We start from the raw sequence: 24,658 nt of genomic DNA on the forward strand, positions 1-24,658 counted from the left end.
TGGGGCAATGCTGGACACACTGGGGCAGATGATTGCTGGACACACTGGGGCAATGCTGGAGACACTGGGGGCAATGCTGGAGGACACTCTGGGGCAGATGATTGCTGGAGACACTGGGGCAATGCTGGAGACACTGGGGCAATGCTGGACACACTGGGGCAGATTGCTGGACACACTGTCTGGGGGCAATGCTGGACACTCTGGGGCAATATGCAGGACATACTGGGGCAGATTGCTGGACACACTGGGGGCAATATGCTGGACACACTGGGGGTAATATGCTGGACACACTGGGGCAGATTGCTGGACACACTGTCTGGGGGCAATTCTGGACATACTGGGGCAGATTGCTGGACACACTGGGGGCAATATGCTGGACACACTGGGGCAATGCTGGACACACTGGGGCAGATGATTGCTGGACACACTAGGGCAATGCTGGAGACACTGGGGGCAATGCTGGAGGACACTCTGGGGCAGATGATTGCTGGAGACACTGGGGCAATGCTGAAGACACTGGGGCAATGCTGGACACACTGGGGCAGATTGCTGGACACACTGTCTGGGGGCAATGCTGGACACTCTGGGGCAATATGCTGGACATACTGGGGCAGATTGCTGGACACACTGGGGGTAATATGCTGGACACAATGGGGGTAATATGCTGGACACACTGGGGCAGATTGCTGGACACACTGTCTGGGGCAATGCTGGACATACTGGGGCAGATTGCTGGACACACTGGGGGTAATATGCTGCACACACTGGGGTAATATGCTGGACACACTGGGGTAATATGCTGGACACACTGGGGGTAATATGCTGGACACACTGGGGCAGATTGCTGGACACACTGGGGCAGATTGCTGGACACACTGGGGCAGTGTTGTGAATCTGCTTTTCGGCTCCTTCTGGTGGTGGCTAGTGGTACTGGTGACTCGGGTCTGTTTTCTTTCTCAGTTCACCTGTTTTCATCAGTAGTGGGGTGTTCCTATTTAATCCTGCTCTTCAGTCATTGCCTTGCCGGCCATCAATGTAACTAGAGCCTTTCTGTTGCATGTTCCTGCTCCTAGACTACTGATCAGCTAAGTTGGACTCTTAGTCCTAAGTTTGTTTGCATTTTTGTTCCAGTTTACAGTTAAGTCATTCTCTGTAGCTGGAAGCTCTTGTGGGCTGAAATTACCACTCCGGTGTCATGAGTTGACACATGAGTTTTAAAGTAATTTCAGGATGGTATTTTAAAAGGGTTTTCAGCTGACCGTGCAGTTCCCTTTTGTATCTTTCTACTATCTAGTAAGCGGACCTCGCTTTGCTGAACCTACCTTCATACTGCGTATGTCTTTTCCTCTGAACTCACCGTCAATATATGTGGGGGGCTTCTGTCTCCTTTTTGGGGGAATTTCCCTAGAGGTAAGCCAGGTCTGTTTTTTCCTCTACTAGGGTAAGGTAGTTCTCCGGCTGGCGAGAGACGTCTAGGGATAAAACTTAGGCACGCCCCCCGGCCACTATTAGTTGTGTGGTAGGTTTAGCTCACGGTCAGCTCGAGATTCCATCACCCAAGAGCTCGTTCGTTATTTATGTGTCCTGACGTTCCCCTGCCATTGGGAACCATGACAGTATGGCCGGCCACGTGTTAAAACTGTTGGCAGAAGAAAGGAGAGAAAAAGAAGTCTGCAAATTTTTTTTTTTTTTTTTTTTTTTGCCCTCTGTGTTTGCTCTATAGTTGAATCAGTTGCATTTCAGCTCTAATTGCAGTCTTTGTCTCCCTCTCCTTCTAACCCTTGAATGGCTCTGATCTCACCTGCTTAAAATGGATCCTCAGAGTTTGGCTACAGGTTTGAATAATCTTGCCACAAAAGTTCAAAATTTACAGGATTTTGTTATACATGCTCCTATATCTGAACCTAGAATTCCTATACCAGAGTTTTTCTCCGGAGATAGATCTCGTTTTCTGAATTTCAAATATAATTGTAAATTATTTCTTTCTCTGAGACCTCGCTCCGCTGGAGATCCCGCACAGCAGGTTAAGATTGTAATTTCCTTGCTGCGAGGTGACCCGTAAGATTGGGCATTTGCATTGGCACCAGGGGATCCTGCGTTGCTCAATGTGGATGCATTTTTTCTGGCTTTGGGGTTGCTTTATGAGGAACCTAATTTAGAGATTCAGGCTGAAAAAGCCTTGATGGCCCTATCTCAAGGGCAAGATGAAGCTGAAATATACTGCCAAAAATTTCGTAAATGGTCTGTGCTTACTCAGTGGAATGAGTGCGCTTTGGCGGCGAATTTCAGAGAGGGTCTCTCTGATGCCATTAAGGATGTTATGGTGGGGTTCCCTGCGCCTACAGGTCTGAATGAGTCCATGACAATGGCTATTCAGATTGATCGGCGTTTGCGGGAGCATAAACCTGTGCACCATTTGGCGGTGTCTTCTGAGAAGGCGCCAGAGAATATGCAATGTGATAGAATTCTGTCCAGAAGCGAACGGCAGAATTTTAGGCGAAAAAATGGGTTGTGCTTCTATTGTGGTGATTCAACTCATGTTATATCAGCATGCTCTAGACGCACAAAGAAGGTTGATAAGTCTGTTTCAATTGGCACTTTACAGTCTAAGTTTATTCTATCTGTGACCTTGATTTGTTCATTATCGTCAATTACCGCGGACGCCTATGTCGACTCTGGCGCCGCTTTGAGTCTTATGGATTGGTCCTTTGCCAGGCGCTGTGGGTTTAATCTAGAGCCTCTGGAAGTCCCTATACCTCTGAAGGGTATTGATTCTACGCCATTGGCTAGTAATAAACCACAATACTGGACACAAGTGACTATGCGTATGACTCCAGACCATCAGGAGGTGATTCGCTTCCTTGTGTTGTACAATCTACATGATGTTTTGGTGCTCGGATTGCCATGGTTACAATCTCATAACCCAGTCCTTGACTGGAAAGCAATGTCTGTGTTAAGCTGGGGTTGTCAGGGGGCTCAAGGGGACGTACTGTCATGATTCTCAATGGCGAGAGAACATAGCCCAGCATATATGAGAACTAGCTCTTGGAAGATGGAAACTATACTGACCATGAACTAAACCTGCCGCACAACTAGAAGTGGCCGGGTAGCATGCCTACGTTTTTTAACCCTAGATGCCCAGCGCCAGCCGGAGAACTACCTAATCCTAGCAGAGGAAAAGACAGTCCTGGCTCACCTCTAGAGAAATTTTCCCAAAAGGCAGACAGAGGCCCCCACATATATTGGCGGTGATTTTAGATGAAATGACAAACGTAGTATGAAAATAGGTTTAGCAAAATCGAGGTCCGCTTTCTAGATAGCAGGAAGACAGAAAGGACACTTTCATGGTCAGCAGAAAACCCTATCAAAACACCATCCAGAAATTCCTTTAAGACTCTAGCATTAACTCATAACACCAGAGTGGCAATTTCCGATCACAAGAGCTTTCCAGACACAGTAACGAAACAGCAGCTGTGAACAGGAACAAAATGCAAAAACACACAAGGACAAAAGTCCAACTTAGCTGGGAGTAGTCTAGTAGCAGGAACAAGCACAGAAGGCTTCTGATTACATTGTTGACCGGCAAGAAACTGACAGAGGAGCAAGGTTATATAGCGACTCCCACATCCTGATAGGAGCAGGTGAACAGAGGGGATGATGCACACAAGTTCAATTCCACAAGTGGCCACCGGGGGAGCCCAGAATCCAATTTCACAACAGTACCCCCCCCTCAAGGAGGGGGCACCGAACCCTCACCAGAACCACCAGGGCGATCAAGATGAGCCCTATGAAAGGCACGGACAAGATCGGAGGCATGAACATCAGAGGCAGTGACCCAAGAATTATCCTCCTGACCGTATCCCTTCCATTTGACCAGATACTGGAGTCTCCGTCTGGAAACACGAGAGTCCAAGATCTTTTCCACAACGTACTCCAACTCACCCTCAACCAACACTGGAGCAGGAGGCTCAACGGAAGGCACAGCCGGTACCTCATACCTGCGCAACAATGACCGATGAAAAACATTATGAATCGAAAAGAATGCAGGGAGGTCCAAACGGAAGGACACAGGGTTAAGAATCTCCAATATCTTGTACGGGCCGATGAACCGAGGCTTAAACTTAGGAGAAGAAACCCTCATAGGGACAAAACGAGAAGACAACCACACCAAGTCCCCAACACAAAGCCGAGGACCAACACGACGACGGCGGTTGGCAAAAAGCTGAGTCTTCTCCTGGGACAACTTCAAATTGTCCACCACCTGCCCCCAAATCTGATGCAACCTCTCCACCACAGCATCCACTCCAGGACAATCCGAAGATTCCACTTGACCGGAGGAAAATCGAGGATGAAACCCCAAATTACAGAAAAACGGGGACACCAAGGTGGCAGAGCTGGCCCGATTATTGAGGGCGAACTCCGCCAAAGGCAAAAAAGCAACCCAATCATCCTGATCCGCAGACACAAAACACCTCAAATATGTCTCCAAGGTCTGATTAGTCCGCTCGGTCTGGCCATTAGTCTGAGGATGGAAAGCAGACGAAAAAGACAAATCTATGCCCATCCTAGCACAGAATGCCCGCCAAAATCTAGACACGAATTGGGTCCCTCTGTCAGAAACTATATTCTCAGGAATACCATGCAAACGAACAACATTTTGAAAAAACAGAGGAACCAACTCGGAAGAAGAAGGCAACTTAGGCAAGGGAACCAGATGGACCATCTTAGAGAAACGGTCACACACCACCCAGATGACAGACATCCTCTGAGAAACAGGCAGATCCGAAATAAAATCCATCGAGATGTGCGTCCAAGGCCTCTTCGGGATAGGCAAGGGCAACAACAATCCACTAGCCCGAGAACAACAAGGTTTGGCCTGAGCACAAACGTCACAAGACTGCACAAAGCCTCGCACATCTCGTGACAGGGAAGGCCACCAGAAGGACCTTGCCACCAAATCCCTGGTACCAAAGATTCCAGGATGACCTGCCAACGCAGAAGAATGAACCTCAGAGATGACTCTACTGGTCCAATCATCAGGAACAAACAGTCTACCAGGTGGGCAACGATCAGGTCTATCCGCCTGAAACTCCTGCAAGGCCCGCCGCAGGTCTGGAGAAACGGCAGACAATATCACTCCATCTTTAAGGATACCTGTGGGCTCAGAATTACCAGGGGAGTCAGGCTCAAAACTCCTAGAAAGGGCATCCGCCTTAACATTCTTAGAACCCGGTAGGTACGACACCACAAAATTAAACCGAGAGAAAAACAACGACCAGCGCGCCTGTCTAGGATTCAGGCGCCTGGCAGACTCAAGGTAAATTAAATTTTTGTGGTCAGTCAATACGACCACCTGATGTCTGGCCCCCTCAAGCCAGTGACGCCACTCCTCAAAAGCCCACTTCATGGCCAAAAGCTCCCGATTCCCAATATCATAATTCCGCTCGGCGGGCGAAAATTTACGGGAAAAAAAAGCACAAGGTCTCATCACGGAGCAGTCGGAACTTCTCTGCGACAACACCGCCCCAGCTCCGATTTCAGAAGCGTCGACCTCAACCTGAAAAGGAAGAGCAACATCAGGCTGACACAACACTGGGGCGGAAGAAAAGCGGCGCTTGAGCTCCCGAAAGGCCTCCACAGCATCAGGGGACCAATCAGCAACATCAGCACCCTTCCTAGTCAAATCAGTCAATGGTTTCACAACATCAGAAAAACCAGCAATAAATCGACGATAAAAGTTAGCAAAGCCCAAAAATTTCTGAAGACTCTTAAGAGAAGAGGGTTGCGTCCAATCACCAATAGCCTGAACCTTGACAGGATCCATCTCGATGGAAGAGGGGGGAAAAATGTATCCCAAGAAAGAAATCTTTTGAACCCCAAAAACACACTTAGAACCCTTCACACACAAGGAATTAGACCGCAAAACCTGAAAAACCCTCCTGACCTGCTGGACATGAGAGTCCCAGTCATCCGAAAAAATCAGAATATCATCCAGATACACAATCATAAATTTATCCAAATAATCGCGGAAAATGTCATGCATAAAGGACTGGAAGACTGAAGGGGCATTTGAAAGACCAAAAGGCATCACCAAATACTCAAAATGGCCCTCGGGCGTATTAAATGCGGTTTTCCACTCATCCCCCTGCTTGATTCGCACCAAATTATACGCCCCACGGAGATCAATCTTAGAGAACCACTTGGCCCCCTTTATACGAGCAAACAAATCAGTAAGCAGTGGTAACGGATATTGATATTTAACCGTGATTTTATTCAAAAGTCGATAATCAATACACAGCCTCAAAGAGCCGTCTTTCTTAGACACAAAGAAAAAACCGGCTCCTAAGGGAGATGACGAAGGACGAATATGTCCCTTTTCCAAGGACTCCTTTATATATTCTCGCATAGCAGCGTGTTCAGGCACAGACAGATTAAATAAACGACCCTTAGGGTATTTACTACCCGGAATCAAGTCTATGGCACAATCGCACTCCCGGTGCGGAGGTAGTGAACCAACCTTGGGTTCTTCAAAAACGTCACGAAAGTCAGACAAGAATTCAGGAATCTCAGAGGGAATAGATGATGAAATGGAAACCAAAGGTACGTCCCCATGAGTTCCTTTACATCCCCAGCTTAACACAGACATAGCTCTCCAGTCGAGGACTGGGTTATGGGATTGCAGCCATGGCAATCCCAGCACCAAAACATCATGTAGATTATACAGCACCAGAAAGCGAATAACCTCCTGGTGATCCGGATTAACACGCATAGTCACTTGTGTCCAGTATTGTGGTTTATTACTAGCCAATGGGGTGGAGTCAATCCCTTTCAGAGGTATCGGAGCCTCCAGTGGCTCCAAATCATACCCACAACGTTTGGCAAAGGACCAATCCATAAGACTCAAAGCAGCGCCAGAGTCGACATAGGCGTCCGCGGTAATAGATGACAAAGAACAAATCAGGGTCACAGACAGAATAAACCTAGACTGTAAAGTGCCAATTGAAACAGACTTGTCAGGCTTCTTAGTACGCTTAAAGCATGCTGATATAACATGAGTTGAATCACCACAATAGAAGCACAACCCATTTTTTCGTCTAAAACTCTGCCGCTCGCTTCTGGACAGAATTCTATCACATTGCATATTTTCTGGCGTTTTCTCAGTAGACACCGCCAAATGGTGCACAGGTTTGCGCTCCCGCAGACGCCTATCGATCTGAATAGCCATCGTCATGGACTCATTCAGACTCGCAGGCACAGGGAACCCCACCATAACATCCTTAATGGCATCAGAGAGACCTTCTCTGAAAATCGCCGCCAGGGCGCACTCATTCCACTGAGTAAGCACAGACCATTTGCGGAATTTTTGGCAGTATATTTCAGCTTCATCTTGCCCCTGAGACAAGGACATCAAGGCCTTTTCCGCCTGAAGCTCTAAATGAGGTTCCTCATAAAGCAACCCCAAGGCCAGAAAAAACGCATCCACATTGAGCAACGCAGGATCCCCTGGTGCCAATGCAAAAGCCCAGTCTTGAGGGTCGCCCCGGAGCAAGGAAATTACAATCCTGACCTGCTGTGCAGGGTCTCCGGCAGAGCGAGACTTCAGGGACAAAAACAATTTGCAATTATTTTTAAAATTTTGAAAGTGAGATCTATTCCCCGAGAAGAATTCAGGCAAAGGAATTCTAGGCTCAGACATAGGTGCATGAACAACAAAATCTTGCAAATTTTGTACCTTTGTGGCGAGATTATTCAAACCTGTAGCTACACTCTGAAGATCCATTTGAAACAGGTGAACACAGAGCCATTCAAGGATTAGAAGGAGAGAAAGAGAGGAAGGCTGCAGTATAGGCAGACTAGCAAGTGATTCAATTAAGAGCACACTCAGAACTAGAGGGAAAAAAAAAAAAAAAAAAAATTGTAGCAGACTTCTTTTTTCTCTCCTTTCTCAGCCAGTAATTTAACCCTTTTTTGGGCCGGTCAAACTGTCATGATTCTCAATGGCGAGAGAACATAGCCCAGCATATATGAGAACTAGCTCTTGGAAGATGGAAACTATACTGACCATGAACTAAACCTGCCGCACAACTAGAAGTGGCCGGGTAGCATGCCTACGTTTTTTAACCCTAGATGCCCAGCGCCAGCCTGAGAACTACCTAATCCTAGCAGAGGAAAAGACAGTCCTGGCTCACCTCTAGAGAAATTTTCCCAAAAGGCAGACAGAGGCCCCCACATATATTGGCGGTGATTTTAGATGAAATGACAAACGTAGTATGAAAATAGGTTTAGCAAAATCGAGGTCCGCTTTCTAGATAGCAGGAAGACAGAAAGGACACTTTCATGGTCAGCAGAAAACCCTATCAAAACACCATCCAGAAATTCCTTTAAGACTCTAGCATTAACTCATAACACCAGAGTGGCAATTTCCGATCACAAGAGCTTTCCAGACACAGTAACGAAACAGCAGCTGTGAACAGGAACAAAATGCAAAAACACACAAGGACAAAAGTCCAACTTAGCTGGGAGTAGTCTAGTAGCAGGAACAAGCACAGAAGGCTTCTGATTACATTGTTGACCGGCAAGAAACTGACAGAGGAGCAAGGTTATATAGCGACTCCCACATCCTGATAGGAGCAGGTGAACAGAGGGGATGATGCACACAAGTTCAATTCCACAAGTGGCCACCGGGGGAGCCCAGAATCCAATTTCACAATAACGTACCTTTGGTTTCCATTTCATCATCTATTCCCTCTGAGATTCCGGCATTTTTGTCTGATTATCGTGATGTTTTTGAGGAGCCTAAGCTTGGTTCACTCCCTCCTCACAGAGATTGCGATTGTACCATAGATCTGATTCCAGGCAGTAAATTTCCAAAGGGTCGTTTGTTTAATTTATCCGTACCTGAACATGTTGCTATGCGAGAGTATATTAAGGAGTCTCTGGAAAAGGGACATATTCGTCCTTCTTCATCTCCCTTAGGAGCCGGTTTTTTCTTTGTATCTAAAAAAGATGGCTCTTTGAGGCCGTGTATTGATTATCGACTCTTGAATAAAATTACAGTCAAATATCAGTATCCTTTGCCACTGCTGACTGATTTGTTTGCTCGAATAAAGGGGGCTAAGTGGTTCTCTAAGATTGATCTTCGTGGGGCGTATAATTTGGTGCGAATTAATCAGGGGGATGAGTGGAAAACCGCATTTAATACGCCCGAGGGCCATTTTGAGTATTTAGTAATGCCTTTTGGTCTTTCAAATGCCCCTTCAGTCTTTCAGTCCTTTATGCATAACATTTTCCGTGAATATTTGGATAAATTTATGATTGTGTATCTGGATGATATTTTGATTTTTTCGGATGACTGGGACTCTCATGTCCAACAAGTCAGGAGGGTTTTTCAGGTTTTGCGGGCTAATTCCTTGTGTGTGAAGGGTTCTAAGTGTATTTTTGGGGTTCAAAAGATTTCTTTTTTGGGGTACATTTTTTCCCCTTCTTCCATTGAGATGGATCCTGTCAAGGTTCGGGCTATTTGTGATTGGACGCAACCTACTTCTCTTAAGAGCCTACAGAAATTCTTGGGCTTTGCTAATTTTTATCGTCGATTTATAACTAGTGTTGAGCATTCCGATACCGCAAGTATCGGGTATCGGCCGATACTAGCGGTATCGGAATTCCGATACCGGGATTCCGATACTTGGCGCGTATCGGATACCGGAATCGGAAGTTCCATGATTCAAAATTCAGAAATTCAGCCAATGAGAAAGATTCCAAGTGTGGGCACATCCTGTTTAGCATGGAGGGCATGAAAGTACTGGCAAGGCTGTGATTGGCTGCTGAAATGATGTCATGATGCAGTTTAAAAGTCGCTGGCGCCATTTTGCGATCACTCTGCTGTGAATTCAGTTAGTGACAGGACGCTGTTTGCTGACTGAGGGACAGTTTAGAGATAGCGATTTGCTTCTTTGTGCTTTCCAAAGGCTAATTTAGCAACCGCTGTGTTCACCTACTATTCACCTTGCTTTTGCCTTGTAGCGCTGTTTTCACAGCGATCTGCAAGGTCTCTCTGTGTGTGTGTGTGTGAGTGCAGCCCACTCTCTAGTCTGAGTGCAGCCACATAGGCCATCCATAGCTGGTTGTATTCAGTTCAGGGAGGGTGGTTCATTGCCTCATACTGTCCTTTTTTTTTTTTTTTTTTGAAGTAGTGCAGGCTGCTGCACATTTTTTCAAATAATTCCTATTAGTGTCTTTCCACCCGTCTCCATCTAATTTGTGGAAAAACACTACATAGGATAAAGTAGAGGAGGGTTTTTGGGCCTTGCAGCGCCGTTTACGGCTGTCTGCACGGTCTCCGTGTGACTGCAGCTCGCCCTGTAGTCTGTGAGCAGCCGTAGCTTGGTTGTCTCCAGCTCAGGGTTGTTCACTGCGTCATACCGCCAAATCAATTTTAATTTTTTTTCAAGTACTGTAGTCTGCTGTTAATTAATTTAAAAAAATCCTATTAGTGTCTTTCCACCCGTCTCCAGCTAATTTGTGGAAAAACACTACATAGGATAAAGTAGAGGAGGGTTTTTGGGCCTTGCAGCGCCGTTTACGGCTGTCTGCACGGTCTCCGTGTGACTGCAGCTCGCCCTGTAGTCTGTGAGCAGCTATAGCCTGGTTGTCTCCAGCTCAGGGTTGTTCACTGCGTCATACCGCCAAATCAATTTTAATTTTTTTTCAAGTACTGTAGTCTGCTGCTAATTAATTTAAAAAAATCCTATTAGTGTCTTTCCACCCGTCTCCAGCTAATTTGTGGAAAAACACTACATAGGATAAAGTAGAGGAGGGTTTTTGGGCCTTGCAGCGCCGTTTACGGCTGTCTGCACGGTCTCCGTGTGACTGCAGCTCGCCCTGTAGTCTGTGAGCAGCCGTAGCTTGGTTGTCTCCAGCTCAGGGTTGTTAACTGCGTCATACCGCCAAATCAATTTTAATTTTTTTTCAAGTACTGTAGTCTGCTGCTAATTAATTTAAAAAAATCCTATTAGTGTCTTTCCACCCGTCTCCAGCTAATTTGTGGAAAAACACTACATAGGATAAAGTAGAGGAGGGTTTTTGGGCCTTACAGCGCCGTTAACGTCTGTCTGCACGGTCTCCGTGTGACTGCAGCTCTATCCGTTGTCAGTTCAGCCCCCAAAAAAGAAATAAATAATAAAGTTCACCAAACACACCAGTTACACCACTTTACATTTGTGTAGGCCACATTAACTCATATTAAAGTCTAGTCCACACTTTAGCTAATTAGTGTTTCTTATACCTGTTAGGAGGAGTTTTTCAGGAATAAGCACACAAAGCCGTTAGTACTTTTCTGCTTTTCTTTATCAGTCAACCACGATGAAGAAGGCAGTGAGTAAGGCACGTGGGCGTGGGCGCGGAGCAGGGAGGGGACGTGGGGATTCTGTGCCCGCTGCGGGCACCGGTGACTCATCAGCACCCACTTTCACGAGGGAACAGTCGTTCATGCGCAGCTTTGTCGCCGAGCGCCGTACACCGCTGCTGCGTGAAGACCAAATTGAAGCCGTTGTGGGATGGATGGCAGCTAATGCATCAACTTCCATTAGTGCCACATCCTCTCAGACACAGAGCACTGGAGAGCAGCCATCTGTCTCTTCACCACCTGCCAAATTGCCCAGGCAGACAGAGAGCCCAGGACAGGAGCCGTCTCTACTTCTGTTCTCTGAATCTCTTGGCTTGGAAACAGGGGGCCAGCCAAGCAGCATTGGAGAAATGGAAGAAGAGGCAGGGTGCAGTGATGCCCAACAGCTTTTTCTCTCTGAGTCTGAAGAGGCGGGTGGGCCAGTGGCTCCGTTCACCACATCGCAGGCCGCATCAGCTGATGATGACACTCAGGTGCCACTTACTGGTGCGTGCTCTGCTGCTGAGACTACCCGGGAGGAGCAGTTGGGGGCAGAGGGTAGTGTGGATGACGAGGTCCTTGACCCATCTTGGCGTCAGGGACAGGAAGGTGGTGGGAGCAGCTCTGAGGAAGAGATTCCCCGTACGGTCCAAAGAGGGAGAGGGAGGGGGAAGACTGCGGATCCTGCAGCCTCCGCTTTGGCACCCGTAAGGAGCATGTCTCTTCCAAAAGTCAAAAGGGGGGCTCCCAAGACTTGCAGTGCCTGGTCCTTTTTTGACACAGTTGCAGATGACATTTGCTATGTCAGATGCAAGGTGTGTCATCAAAAAATCAAAAGAGGTCAAAAAGTCGCCAACCTCAATACCTCCAACATGTGGAAACATGTGCGCAACAGGCACCCGGCGGAGTTAGACAAACACACTGAAGAGCTAGGCCAACCAACAGCGGCAGCTACCACCTCTTCAGCTCGTGTTGCCTCTTCCTCTAGCTCACACGCAGCTGGTTCGGCTTCCTCCCAGGATCGCCGTGGAAGAACCTCTGGCCCTGTTGTCCAGAGACCCGCTGTAATTCCACCCGCAGCACCACTTTCCCAGTCAACCACACACTCCCAGCCCAGTCTACAGCCATCGGTAGTACAGGCATGGGAGAAAAGGCGGCCTTTCTCGTCAAACCACCCACGAGCACAGGCTCTGACTGCAGGCATTGCCAAACTTCTGTCACTGGAAATGCTGTCATTCAGGCTGGTGGAGACTGACAGCTTCCGTGACTTGATGTCATTGGCAGTCCCACAGTACAGTGTGCCCAGCCGCTTTTACTTCAGCAGGCAAGCCGTCCCTGCCCTGCACAAGCATGTGGAGGGACACATAAAACACGCGCTACTGAACGCCGTCAGTAGCAAGGTCCACCTCACCACCGATGCGTGGACCAGTCAACATGGACAGGGGCGATACCTTTCCCTCACTGCCCATTGGGTTAATGTAGTTGAGCCGGGTACAGACCGTGCGAGTGGCGCAGGACGTGTCCTGCCCACTCCAAGGATTGCAGGAATCCATTCTGTACGCATTGACTCCTCCTCTTACACCAGTTCCTCAGAATCATCGCTGCAGGAGCCGTCACAGTCCACCTCCACATGGACCCGTGATGAACGTGTACCTGTTACGACCGACATGAGCACAGCCGTGGCCAAACGTCAACAGGCCGTCTTGAAATTAATTTTTTTGGGGAATCGTAGCCACACAGCGCAGGAGCTCTGGAATGCCATCAAGCAGGAGAGCGATGTGTGGTTTGAGCCAGCGAATCTCCAGCCAGGCATGGTAGTGTGTGATAATGGCCGAAATCTGGTGGCAGCCCTGGGCCTCGGCAACCTCACTCACATCCCATGTCTGGCACATGTGCTCAATTTGGTCGTGCAGAGTTTTTTGAGGGACTATCCGGATCTTGATGCACTGCTGCACAAGGTCCGCCTAGAGTGTGCTCACTTGCGGCGTTCCAGCACGGCAAAAGCGCGCATTGCGGCTCTGCAGCGCCGACACCGCCTGCCGGAACATCGCATCATATGTGACCTACCTACCAGGTGGAATTCCACGTTACATATGTTGGAGCGGTTGTGTGAGCAGCAGCAAGCTGTAATGGAGTACCAGCTGTATCAGGCGCACAAAAGTCGCAGTCAGCGCCGTACAGACTTCACAACCACAGAGTGGGCCACTATGAAGGATGTCTGCCAGGTTTTGCGTCCCTTCGATTATTCCACGCGGATGGCGAGTGCAGATGATGCACTAGTCAGCATGACTGTCCCCCTTATCTGCCTGCTTGAAAAATCACTGCAAGCGCTAAGGGATGATGTTGTGGAAGAGGTGGAGGATGAGGATTCACCACTTCCATCATCTTCTGGACAGTCAGCGCCACGTGGTTCCTCACAAACGCGTAGGCAGGGGACAGTTTGTGAGGAGGATGAGGAGGAGTCAATGGAGGAGGAAGACATCCGTCCAGAGGAGGGAGTTACACAATTGTCCAGTACTCAGTGTGTACAGCGAGGGTGGGGTGATGACGAGCGGGCAGAGATCACGCCTCCAGCTGGGGACAGCGTTTCTTGGGCAGTTGGCAGTCTGCAGCACATGGTGGATTACATGCTGCAGTGCCTGAGAAACGACCGCCGCATCGACCACATTCTCAACATGTCTGATTACTGGGTGTTCACCCTCCTCGATCCTCGCTACCGGGACAACGTAGAAAGCCTCATCACACCGTTGAACCGGGAGCGAAAAATGCGGGAGTACCAAGACACACTGGTCAGTTCCATCATCTTCTCCATTCCAACTGAGAGAAGTGCTGCTAGTGCATTCCAAAGCAGCTCAGTGCGTCCAGGCAGTGGTGGAGGCTCTGCACAAAGAGGGAGCAGAAGCAGTGCCTCTGCCCAAGGCAAGACCAGTATGGCCCAACTGTGGCACAGTTTTGTGTGCCCCCCACAAAAGTCTACACCATCACAGACGGCTCCAGTCAGCAGGAGGCAACGGTTCCGTCAGATGGTGACAGACTACATGTCTTGCCCTCTTGCTGTACTCCCAGACGGCTCTTCCCCTTTCAAGTTTTGGGTCTCAAAGCTGGATACATGGCCAGAGCTAAGCCAGTATGCATTGGAGGTGCTGTCTTGCCCTGCGGCCAGTGTATTATCGGAACGTGTCTTTAGTGCTGCAGGTGGTGTACTAACTGACCGTCGCATGCGACTATCCTCCGATAACGTTGACCGGCTTACTTTCCTGAAAATGAACAAGGCCTGGATCTCGCAGGAATTTGCCACTCCTCCTCCTGATTAAATAATTAGGTCACTGTATACGTTATCCAGGTCTCCTGTTGTGTTCATCTTTCAACCACCTGAACTTACATTCCTGGGCTCCAACAACGCCAGTTGAGGCTCAGAAGTGCCATCTGCACAGTCAAAACATACGACCCAGTGTTATTGGGTTTCAGTAACGTCAGCTGATCCCCAGCTGTGTAGCCGGCAATGTGTCCTGCGACCGCCACGCTGGCACAACTGAAATGTAAGGGAACCTGTCCCCCCCCCCCCCCAAGGCGTTTGTTACTGAAAGAGCCACCTTGTGCAGCAGTAATGCTGCACAAGGAAAAGGTAGCTATTTTCATTATGCTCCTTGCACACGCAGAACTTAACACTTATAAAATGTGTCCACTGATACCGTAAAACCGTCCCGGAGGTGGGACTTTCCTTCGTAATATGACGCAGCACAGCTGTCATTCCTACCCCCTCGGCGCCGTGCCCCGGCTCCTCATCGTTGTTTGATTCCGTCCCGGAGCCTGCGCTGTTAGGTTATCCCTTGGCCAGGCACACTTAGCGCTGCCCATCTTCTGACATCATTTGGTGTCAGGCTGGCTGCGCCTGTGCGGCCGCGCTGTCCGAGAGCCCGCCTCGCAGTGTGGTCTAATGTAATCCCACCGCGGGCCTGGGATCAGTGGCCATGCGCAGTGCATATCCTCGCCTCTCGCTCCACTCCCTACGGCTTCTTCAGACTGTGCGGTGCCAGCTGATCCGTAATAGCATGCCACGGCCGTGGCAGCGCACAGTCTGAAAAAGCCGTAGGGAGGGGAGCGAGAGGCGAGGATATGCACTGCGCATGGCCACTGATCCCAGGCCCGCGGTGGGATTACATTAGACCACACTGCGAGGCGGGCTCTCGGACAGCGCGGCCGCACAAGCGCAGCCAGCCTGACACCAAATGATGTCAGAAGATGGGCAGCGCTAAGTGTGCCTGGCCAAGGGATAACCTAACAGCGCAGGCTCCGGGACGGAATCAAACAACGATGAGGAGCCGGGGCACGGCGCCGAGGGGGTAGGAATGACAGCTGTGCTGCGTCATATTACGAAGGAAAGTCCCACCTCCGGGACAGTTTCACGGTTTCAGGGGACACATTTTATAAGTGTTTAGTTCTGTGCTTGCAAGGAGCATAATTAAAAGAGCCACCTTTTCCTTTTGCATCTTTTGAGCTGCACAAGCTGGCTCTTTCAGCTACAAATGCCTTGGGGGGGGGGGTTAAAGGTTCCCTTTCTCCAATCAGGCTTCGGCCTACATTGTGTTCCTCTGCTTCTACTGCTGTCCCTGGGCTCCAACACCGCTAGTTGTTGCCTGGTAGTGCTGTACGCACAGTCAACAGTCGCTCCTCTGTTATTGGGGTTCAGTAACGTCAGCTGTTCCCCTGCTGTGTGTGTGGCAATCCCTCCAACCTCCTCCAACCTCATCCAAACTCCTCCTCCTCCACCTGTCCCTGGGCTCCAACACCGCTAGTTGCCGTCCAGAAGTGCTGTACGCACAGTCAACAGTCGCTCCTCTGTTATTGGGGTTCAGTAACGTCAGCTGTTCCCCTGCTGTGTGTGTGGCAATCCCTCCTACCTCCTCCAACCTCCTCCTACCTCCTCCTCCTCCACCTGTCCCTGGGCTCCAACACCGCCAGTTGCCGTCCAGAAGTGCTGTACGCACAGTCAACAGTCCCTCCTCTGTTATTGGGGTTCAGTAACGTCAGCTGTTCCCCTGCTGTGTGTGTGGCAATCCCTCCTACCTCCTCCAACCTCCTCCAACCTCCTCCTCCTCCACCTGTCCCTGGGCTCCAACACCGCTAGTTGCCGTCCAGAAGTGCTGTACGCACAGTCAACAGTCGCTCCTCTGTTATTGGGGTTCAGTAACGTCAGCTGTTCCCCTGCTGTGTGTGTGGCAATCCCTCCTACCTCCTCCAACCTCCTCCTACCTCCTCCTCCTCCACCTGTCCCTGGGCTCCAACACCGCCAGTTGCCGTCCAGAAGTGCTGTACGCACAGTCAACAGTCCCTCCTCTGTTATTGGGGTTCAGTAACGTCAGCTGTTCCCCTGCTGTGTGTGTGGCAATCCCTCCTACCTCCTCCTACCTCCTCCACCTGTCCCTGGGCTCCAACACCGCCAGTTGCCGTCCAGAAGTGCTGTACGCACAGTCAACAGTCCCTCCTCTGTTATTGGGGTTCAGTAACGTCAGCTGTTCCCCTGCTGTGTGTGTGGCAATCCCTCCAACCTCCTCCAACCTCATCCAAACTCCTCCTCCTCCACCTGTCCCTGGGCTCCAACACCGCTAGTTGCCGTCCAGAAGTGCTGTACGCACAGTCAACAGTCGCTCCTCTGTTATTGGGGTTCAGTAACGTCAGCTGTTCCCCTGCTGTGTGTGTGGCAATCCCTCCTACCTCCTCCAACCTCCTCCTACCTCCTCCTCCTCCACCTGTCCCTGGGCTCCAACACCGCCAGTTGCCGTCCAGAAGTGCTGTACGCACAGTCAACAGTCCCTCCTCTGTTATTGGGGTTCAGTAACGTCAGCTGTTCCCCTGCTGTGTGTGTGGCAATCCCTCCTACCTCCTCCTACCTCCTCCACCTGTCCCTGGGCTCCAACACCGCCAGTTGCCGTCCAGAAGTGCTGTACGCACAGTCAACAGTCCCTCCTCTGTTATTGGGGTTCAGTAACGTCAGCTGTTCCCCTGCTGTGTGTGTGGCAATCCCTCCAACCTCCTCCAACCTCATCCAAACTCCTCCTCCTCCACCTGTCCCTGGGCTCCAACACCGCTAGTTGCCGTCCAGAAGTGCTGTACGCACAGTCAACAGTCGCTCCTCTGTTATTGGGGTTCAGTAACGTCAGCTGTTCCCCTGCTGTGTGTGTGGCAATCCCTCCTACCTCCTCCAACCTCCTCCTACCTCCTCCTCCTCCACCTGTCCCTGGGCTCCAACACCGCCAGTTGCCGTCCAGAAGTGCTGTACGCACAGTCAACAGTCCCTCCTCTGTTATTGGGGTTCAGTAACGTCAGCTGTTCCCCTGCTGTGTGTGTGGCAATCCCTCCTACCTCCTCCTACCTCCTCCACCTGTCCCTGGGCTCCAACACCGCCAGTTGCCGTCCAGAAGTGCTGTACGCACAGTCAACAGTCCCTCCTCTGTTATTGGGGTTCAGTAACGTCAGCTGTTCCCCTGCTGTGTGTGTGGCAATCCCTCCTACCTCCTCCAACCTCCTCCTACCTCCTCCTCCTCCACCTGTCCCTGGGCTCCAACACCGCCAGTTGCCGTCCAGAAGTGCTGTACGCACAGTCAACAGTCCCTCCTCTGTTATTGGGGTTCAGTAACGTCAGCTGTTCCCCTGCTGTGTGTGTGGCAATCCCTCCTACCTCCTCCTACCTCCTCCTCCTCCACCTGTCCCTGGGCTCCAACACCGCCAGTTGCCGTCCAGAAGTGCTGTACGCACAGTCAACAGTCCCTCCTCTGTTATTGGGGTTCAGTAACGTCAGCTGTTCCCCTGCTGTGTGTGTGGCAATCCCTCCTACCTCCTCCAACCTCCTCCAACCTCCTCCTCCTCCACCTGTCCCTGGGCTCCAACACCGCTAGTTGCCGTCCAGAAGTGCTGTACGCACAGTCAACAGTCGCTCCTCTGTTATTGGGGTTCAGTAACGTCAGCTGTTCCCCTGCTGTGTGTGTGGCAATCCCTCCTACCTCCTCCAACCTCCTCCTACCTCCTCCTCCTCCACCTGTCCCTGGGCTCCAACACCGCCAGTTGCCGTCCAGAAGTGCTGTACGCACAGTCAACAGTCCCTCCTCTGTTATTGGGGTTCAGTAACGTCAGCTGTTCCCCTGCTGTGTGTGTGGCAATCCCTCCTACCTCCTCCTACCTCCTCCACCTGTCCCTGGGCTCCAACACCGCCAGTTGCCGTCCAGAAGTGCTGTACGCACAGTCAACAGTCCCTCCTCTGTTATTGGGGTTCAGTAACGTCAGCTGTTCCCCTGCTGTGTGTGTGGCAATCCCTCCAACCTCCTCCAACCTCCTCCAACCTCCTCCTCCTCCACCTGTCCCTGGGCTCCAACACCGCTAGTTGCCGTCCAGAAGTGCTGTACGCACAGAGCCAAACACCTCGCCAATGTGTTAGTGGGGTTCAGCACCGCCAGCTGTTCCCCTGCTGTGTATACGGCAACGTGTACTGCGACCGCCACGCAGACACAACAAGTTAAATGTAAGGGAACCTGACCCCCCCCCCCCCCAGGCGTTTGTTACTGAAGGAGCCACCTTGTGCAGCAGTAATAATGCAAAGGGAAAAAGTGCCTCTTTTCGTGATGCTCCTTGCACATGCTGAACCTAACACTTATGAAATGTGTCCCCACACAGCGTTAAACCGTCCGGTAGGTGGAACTTTCCTTTGTCGTGTGACGCAGCACAGCCATCATTTTTACCCCCTTGGCGCCGTGCGCCCACTCCTCAGCGTTGTTTGAATCTGTCCCGGAGCCTGCGCTGTTAGGTTAGCCCTTGGCCATGCACACATGTTGCGCTGCCCGTCTTCTGACCTCATTTGGTGTCAGGCTGGCTGCGCCTGTGCGGGTGCGCTGGTCGAGATCCCGCCTCGCAGTGTCGTCTAATGTAATCCCACCGCGGGCCTGTGATCCGTGCCCGTGCGCAGTGCATATCCTCTCCTCTCACTCCCCTCCCTACGGCTTCTTCAGACTGTGCGATGTCAGCTGGTCCCTAATAGCATGCCACGGCCGTGACAACGCACAGTCTGAAAAAGCCGTAGGGAGGGGAGTGAGAGGACAGGATATGCACTGCGCACGGGCACGGATCACAGGCCCGCGGTGGGATTACATTAGACGACACTGCGAGGCGGGATCTCGGCCAGCGCACCCGCACAGGCGCAGCCAGCCTGACACCAAATGAGGTCAGAAGACGGGCAGCGCAACATGTGTGCATGGCCAAGGGCTAACCTAACAGCGCAGGCTCCGGGACAGATTCAAACAACGCTGAGGAGTGGGCGCACGGCGCCAAGGGGGTAAAAATGATGGCTGTGCTGCGTCACACGACAAAGGAAAGTTCCACCTACCGGACGGTTTAACGCTGTGAGGAGACACATTTCATAAATGTTTGGTTCCGCATGTACAAGGACCATAATTAAAAGAGCTAAGTTTACCTTTTCCAGCATTAGTGCTGTACACAATGGCTCTTTCAGCTACAAACGCCTGGGGGGGGGGGTGTTAAAGGTTTCCTTTCAACTTGCTCGAGTGCAGGCTTCGGCCTACACTCCGCTCCCCCTGCTCCTCCTGCTGACCCTGGGCTCTAACACCGCCAGTTTTTGCCCAGATGTGCTAGCTGCACAGAGAAAAACACCAGCCAATGTGTCAGTGGGGTCCAGCACCGCCAGCTGTTCCCCTGCTGTGCAGCCGGCAACGTGTCCTGCAAAAGCCACGCAGACACAAGAACTGAAATTGAAGGGAACCTGTCCCCCCTCCCCCAGGCGTTTTTACGTTATCCAGCCACCTTGTACAGCGGTAATGCTGCATGTGTGCAAGGTGGCTCATAAACGTATTCTCCTCGCACATGTGGAACTGAAAACACGTCTGAAATGTGTCCTCTGTGTGACCATTTAACCGTCCCGGGGGTGTGACTTTCCTTTGTAATGACACGCTGCAACCCCCTTGGTAGCGCTGCCCGTCTTCTGGCATCATTGTTTGGCTGGCTGCGCCTCTGCGGCCGCCCTGACCCACACAACGCCCCTCGGTGTCTTATTTATTGGGACTGCGAGGGTGTGATTGATGGGCAGGATCAGTGCATCAGTTCGCCTGTCCCTCCTCTCCTTCCGCCTTCTTCGGACTGTGCGGCTTCATGGCCGTGGCATGCGATAAGGGATCAGATGACGCCGCACAGTCTGAAGCGGGTGTAAGGACCCGCGTGTGAGAGGCGAACATATGTGCTGCGCCAGGCCCTGAATCCCAGCCCCGCAGTGTTTTAACAATGTTAAGACACTGCGGGGCTGGGATTCATGGTGATCGCGAACCGCAACGGCCGACATTAAATGATGTCAGAAGATGGGCAGCGCTAACGGCGCTAGGCCAGGGGATAACACGACAGCGCAGACTCCTGTACAGCAAATAACAACGCTCAGGAGGCTGCACCCAGCACCAAGGTGGGATTCTTGACATCTGTGCTGCGTCTCATTACAAAGGGAACTCTCGCCTCCATTACACAGTTTGACTGTATAAAGGGCTAAATGTTATACGTGTTCCATTCAGCGTGTGCAAGGAGAAAAATTACAAGAGCAACCTTTGACTTGCGCAGCACTACTGCTGCATAAGCTGTGGCTCTTCTACTTTGTAACCCCTGAGGGGGGGTTAAAGGTGACTTTTGAAATCGGTTCAATTAGGCTTCGGCCTACACTCTGCTCCACCTGCAGAGCCCGGGCTCCAACAACGCTAGTTGCTGTCCGGAAGTGCTGGCTGCACAGAGCCAAACACCTCGCCAATGTGTCAGTGGGGTCCAGCACCGCCAGCTGTTCCCCTGCTGTGTAGCCGGCAACGTGTCCTGCAAAAGCCACGCAGACACAACACACCCAAAGCTGCCGCCTGTGCAGGCTTCGGCCTACACTCCCCTCCCCCTGCTCCTCCTCCTCCTGCTCCTCCTCCTGCTGTCCCTGGGCTCTAACACACCGCCAGTTTTTGCCCAGATGTGCTAGCTGCACAGAGAAAAACACCAGCCAATGTGTCAGTGGGGTCCAGCACCGCCAGCTGTTCCCCTGCTGTGCAGCCGGCAACGTGTCCTGCAAAAGCCACGCAGACACAAGAACTGAAATTGAAGGGAACCTGTCCCCCCTCCCCCAGGCGTTTTTACGTTATCCAGCCACCTTGTACAGCGGTAATGCTGCATGTGTGCAAGGTGGCTCATAAACGTATTCTCCTCGCACATGTGGAACTGAAAACACGTCTGAAATGTGTCCTCTGTGTGACCATTTAACCGTCCCGGGGGTGTGACTTTCCTTTGTAATGACACGCTGCAACCCCCTTGGTAGCGCTGCCCGTCTTCTGGCATCATTGTTTGGCTGGCTGCGCCTCTGCGGCCGCCCTGACCCACACAACGCCCCTCGGTGTCTTATTTATTGGGACTGCGAGGGTGTGATTGATGGGCAGGATCAGTGCATCAGTTCGCCTGTCCCTCCTCTCCTTCCGCCTTCTTCGGACTGTGCGGCTTCATGGCCGTGGCATGCGATAAGGGATCAGATGACGCCGCACAGTCTGAAGCGGGTGTAAGGACCCGCGTGTGAGAGGCGAACATATGTGCTGCGCCAGGCCCTGAATCCCAGCCCCGCAGTGTTTTAACAATGTTAAGACACTGCGGGGCTGGGATTCATGGTGATCGCGAACCGCAACGGCCGACATTAAATGATGTCAGAAGATGGGCAGCGCTAACGGCGCTAGGCCAGGGGATAACACGACAGCGCAGACTCCTGTACAGCAAATAACAACGCTCAGGAGGCTGCACCCAGCACCAAGGTGGGATTCTTGACATCTGTGCTGCGTCTCATTACAAAGGGAACTCTCGCCTCCATTACACAGTTTGACTGTATAAAGGGCTAAATGTTATACGTGTTCCATTCAGCGTGTGCAAGGAGAAAAATTACAAGAGCAACCTTTGACTTGCGCAGCACTACTGCTGCATAAGCTGTGGCTCTTCTACTTTGTAACCCCTGAGGGGGGGTTAAAGGTGACTTTTGAAATCGGTTCAATTAGGCTTCGGCCTACACTCTGCTCCACCTGCAGAGCCCGGGCTCCAACAACGCTAGTTGCTGTCCGGAAGTGCTGGCTGCACAGAGCCAAACACCTCGCCAATGTGTCAGTGGGGTCCAGCACCGCCAGCTGTTCCCCTGCTGTGTAGCCGGCAACGTGTCCTGCAAAAGCCACGCAGACACAACACACCCAAAGCTGCCGCCTGTGCAGGCTTCGGCCTACACTCCCCTCCCCCTGCTCCTCCTCCTCCTGCTCCTCCTCCTGCTGTCCCTGGGCTCTAACACACCGCCAGTTTTTGCCCAGATGTGCTAGCTGCACAGAGAAAAACACCAGCCAATGTGTCAGTGGGGTCCAGCACCGCCAGCTGTTCCCCTGCTGTGCAGCCGGCAACGTGTCCTGCAAAAGCCACGCAGACACAAGAACTGAAATTGAAGGGAACCTGTCCCCCCTCCCCCAGGCGTTTTTACGTTATCCAGCCACCTTGTACAGCGGTAATGCTGCATGTGTGCAAGGTGGCTCATAAACGTATTCTCCTCGCACATGTGGAACTGAAAACACGTCTGAAATGTGTCCTCTGTGTGACCATTTAACCGTCCCGGGGGTGTGACTTTCCTTTGTAATGACACGCTGCAACCCCCTTGGTAGCGCTGCCCGTCTTCTGGCATCATTGTTTGGCTGGCTGCGCCTCTGCGGCCGCCCTGACCCACACAACGCCCCTCGGTGTCTTATTTATTGGGACTGCGAGGGTGTGATTGATGGGCAGGATCAGTGCATCAGTTCGCCTGTCCCTCCTCTCCTTCCGCCTTCTTCGGACTGTGCGGCTTCATGGCCGTGGCATGCGATAAGGGATCAGATGACGCCGCACAGTCTGAAGCGGGTGTAAGGACCCGCGTGTGAGAGGCGAACATATGTGCTGCGCCAGGCCCTGAATCCCAGCCCCGCAGTGTTTTAACAATGTTAAGACACTGCGGGGCTGGGATTCATGGTGATCGCGAACCGCAACGGCCGACATTAAATGATGTCAGAAGATGGGCAGCGCTAACGGCGCTAGGCCAGGGGATAACACGACAGCGCAGACTCCTGTACAGCAAATAACAACGCTCAGGAGGCTGCACCCAGCACCAAGGTGGGATTCTTGACATCTGTGCTGCGTCTCATTACAAAGGGAACTCTCGCCTCCATTACACAGTTTGACTGTATAAAGGGCTAAATGTTATACGTGTTCCATTCAGCGTGTGCAAGGAGAAAAATTACAAGAGCAACCTTTGACTTGCGCAGCACTACTGCTGCATAAGCTGTGGCTCTTCTACTTTGTAACCCCTGAGGGGGGGTTAAAGGTGACTTTTGAAATCGGTTCAATTAGGCTTCGGCCTACACTCTGCTCCACCTGCAGAGCCCGGGCTCCAACAACGCTAGTTGCTGTCCGGAAGTGCTGGCTGCACAGAGCCAAACACCTCGCCAATGTGTCAGTGGGGTCCAGCACCGCCAGCTGTTCCCCTGCTGTGTAGCCGGCAACGTGTCCTGCAAAAGCCACGCAGACACAACACACCCAAAGCTGCCGCCTGTGCAGGCTTCGGCCTACACTCCCCTCCCCCTGCTCCTCCTCCTCCTGCTCCTCCTCCTGCTGTCCCTGGGCTCTAACACACCGCCAGTTTTTGCCCAGATGTGCTAGCTGCACAGAGAAAAACACCAGCCAATGTGTCAGTGGGGTCCAGCACCGCCAGCTGTTCCCCTGCTGTGCAGCCGGCAACGTGTCCTGCAAAAGCCACGCAGACACAAGAACTGAAATTGAAGGGAACCTGTCCCCCCTCCCCCAGGCGTTTTTACGTTATCCAGCCACCTTGTACAGCGGTAATGCTGCATGTGTGCAAGGTGGCTCATAAACGTATTCTCCTCGCACATGTGGAACTGAAAACACGTCTGAAATGTGTCCTCTGTGTGACCATTTAACCGTCCCGGGGGTGTGACTTTCCTTTGTAATGACACGCTGCAACCCCCTTGGTAGCGCTGCCCGTCTTCTGGCATCATTGTTTGGCTGGCTGCGCCTCTGCGGCCGCCCTGACCCACACAACGCCCCTCGGTGTCTTATTTATTGGGACTGCGAGGGTGTGATTGATGGGCAGGATCAGTGCATCAGTTCGCCTGTCCCTCCTCTCCTTCCGCCTTCTTCGGACTGTGCGGCTTCATGGCCGTGGCATGCGATAAGGGATCAGATGACGCCGCACAG

This window comes from Ranitomeya variabilis, chromosome 1, assembly GCF_051348905.1.
Source record: "Ranitomeya variabilis isolate aRanVar5 chromosome 1, aRanVar5.hap1, whole genome shotgun sequence".
In the NCBI taxonomy this organism is placed as follows: Eukaryota; Metazoa; Chordata; class Amphibia; order Anura; family Dendrobatidae; genus Ranitomeya; species Ranitomeya variabilis.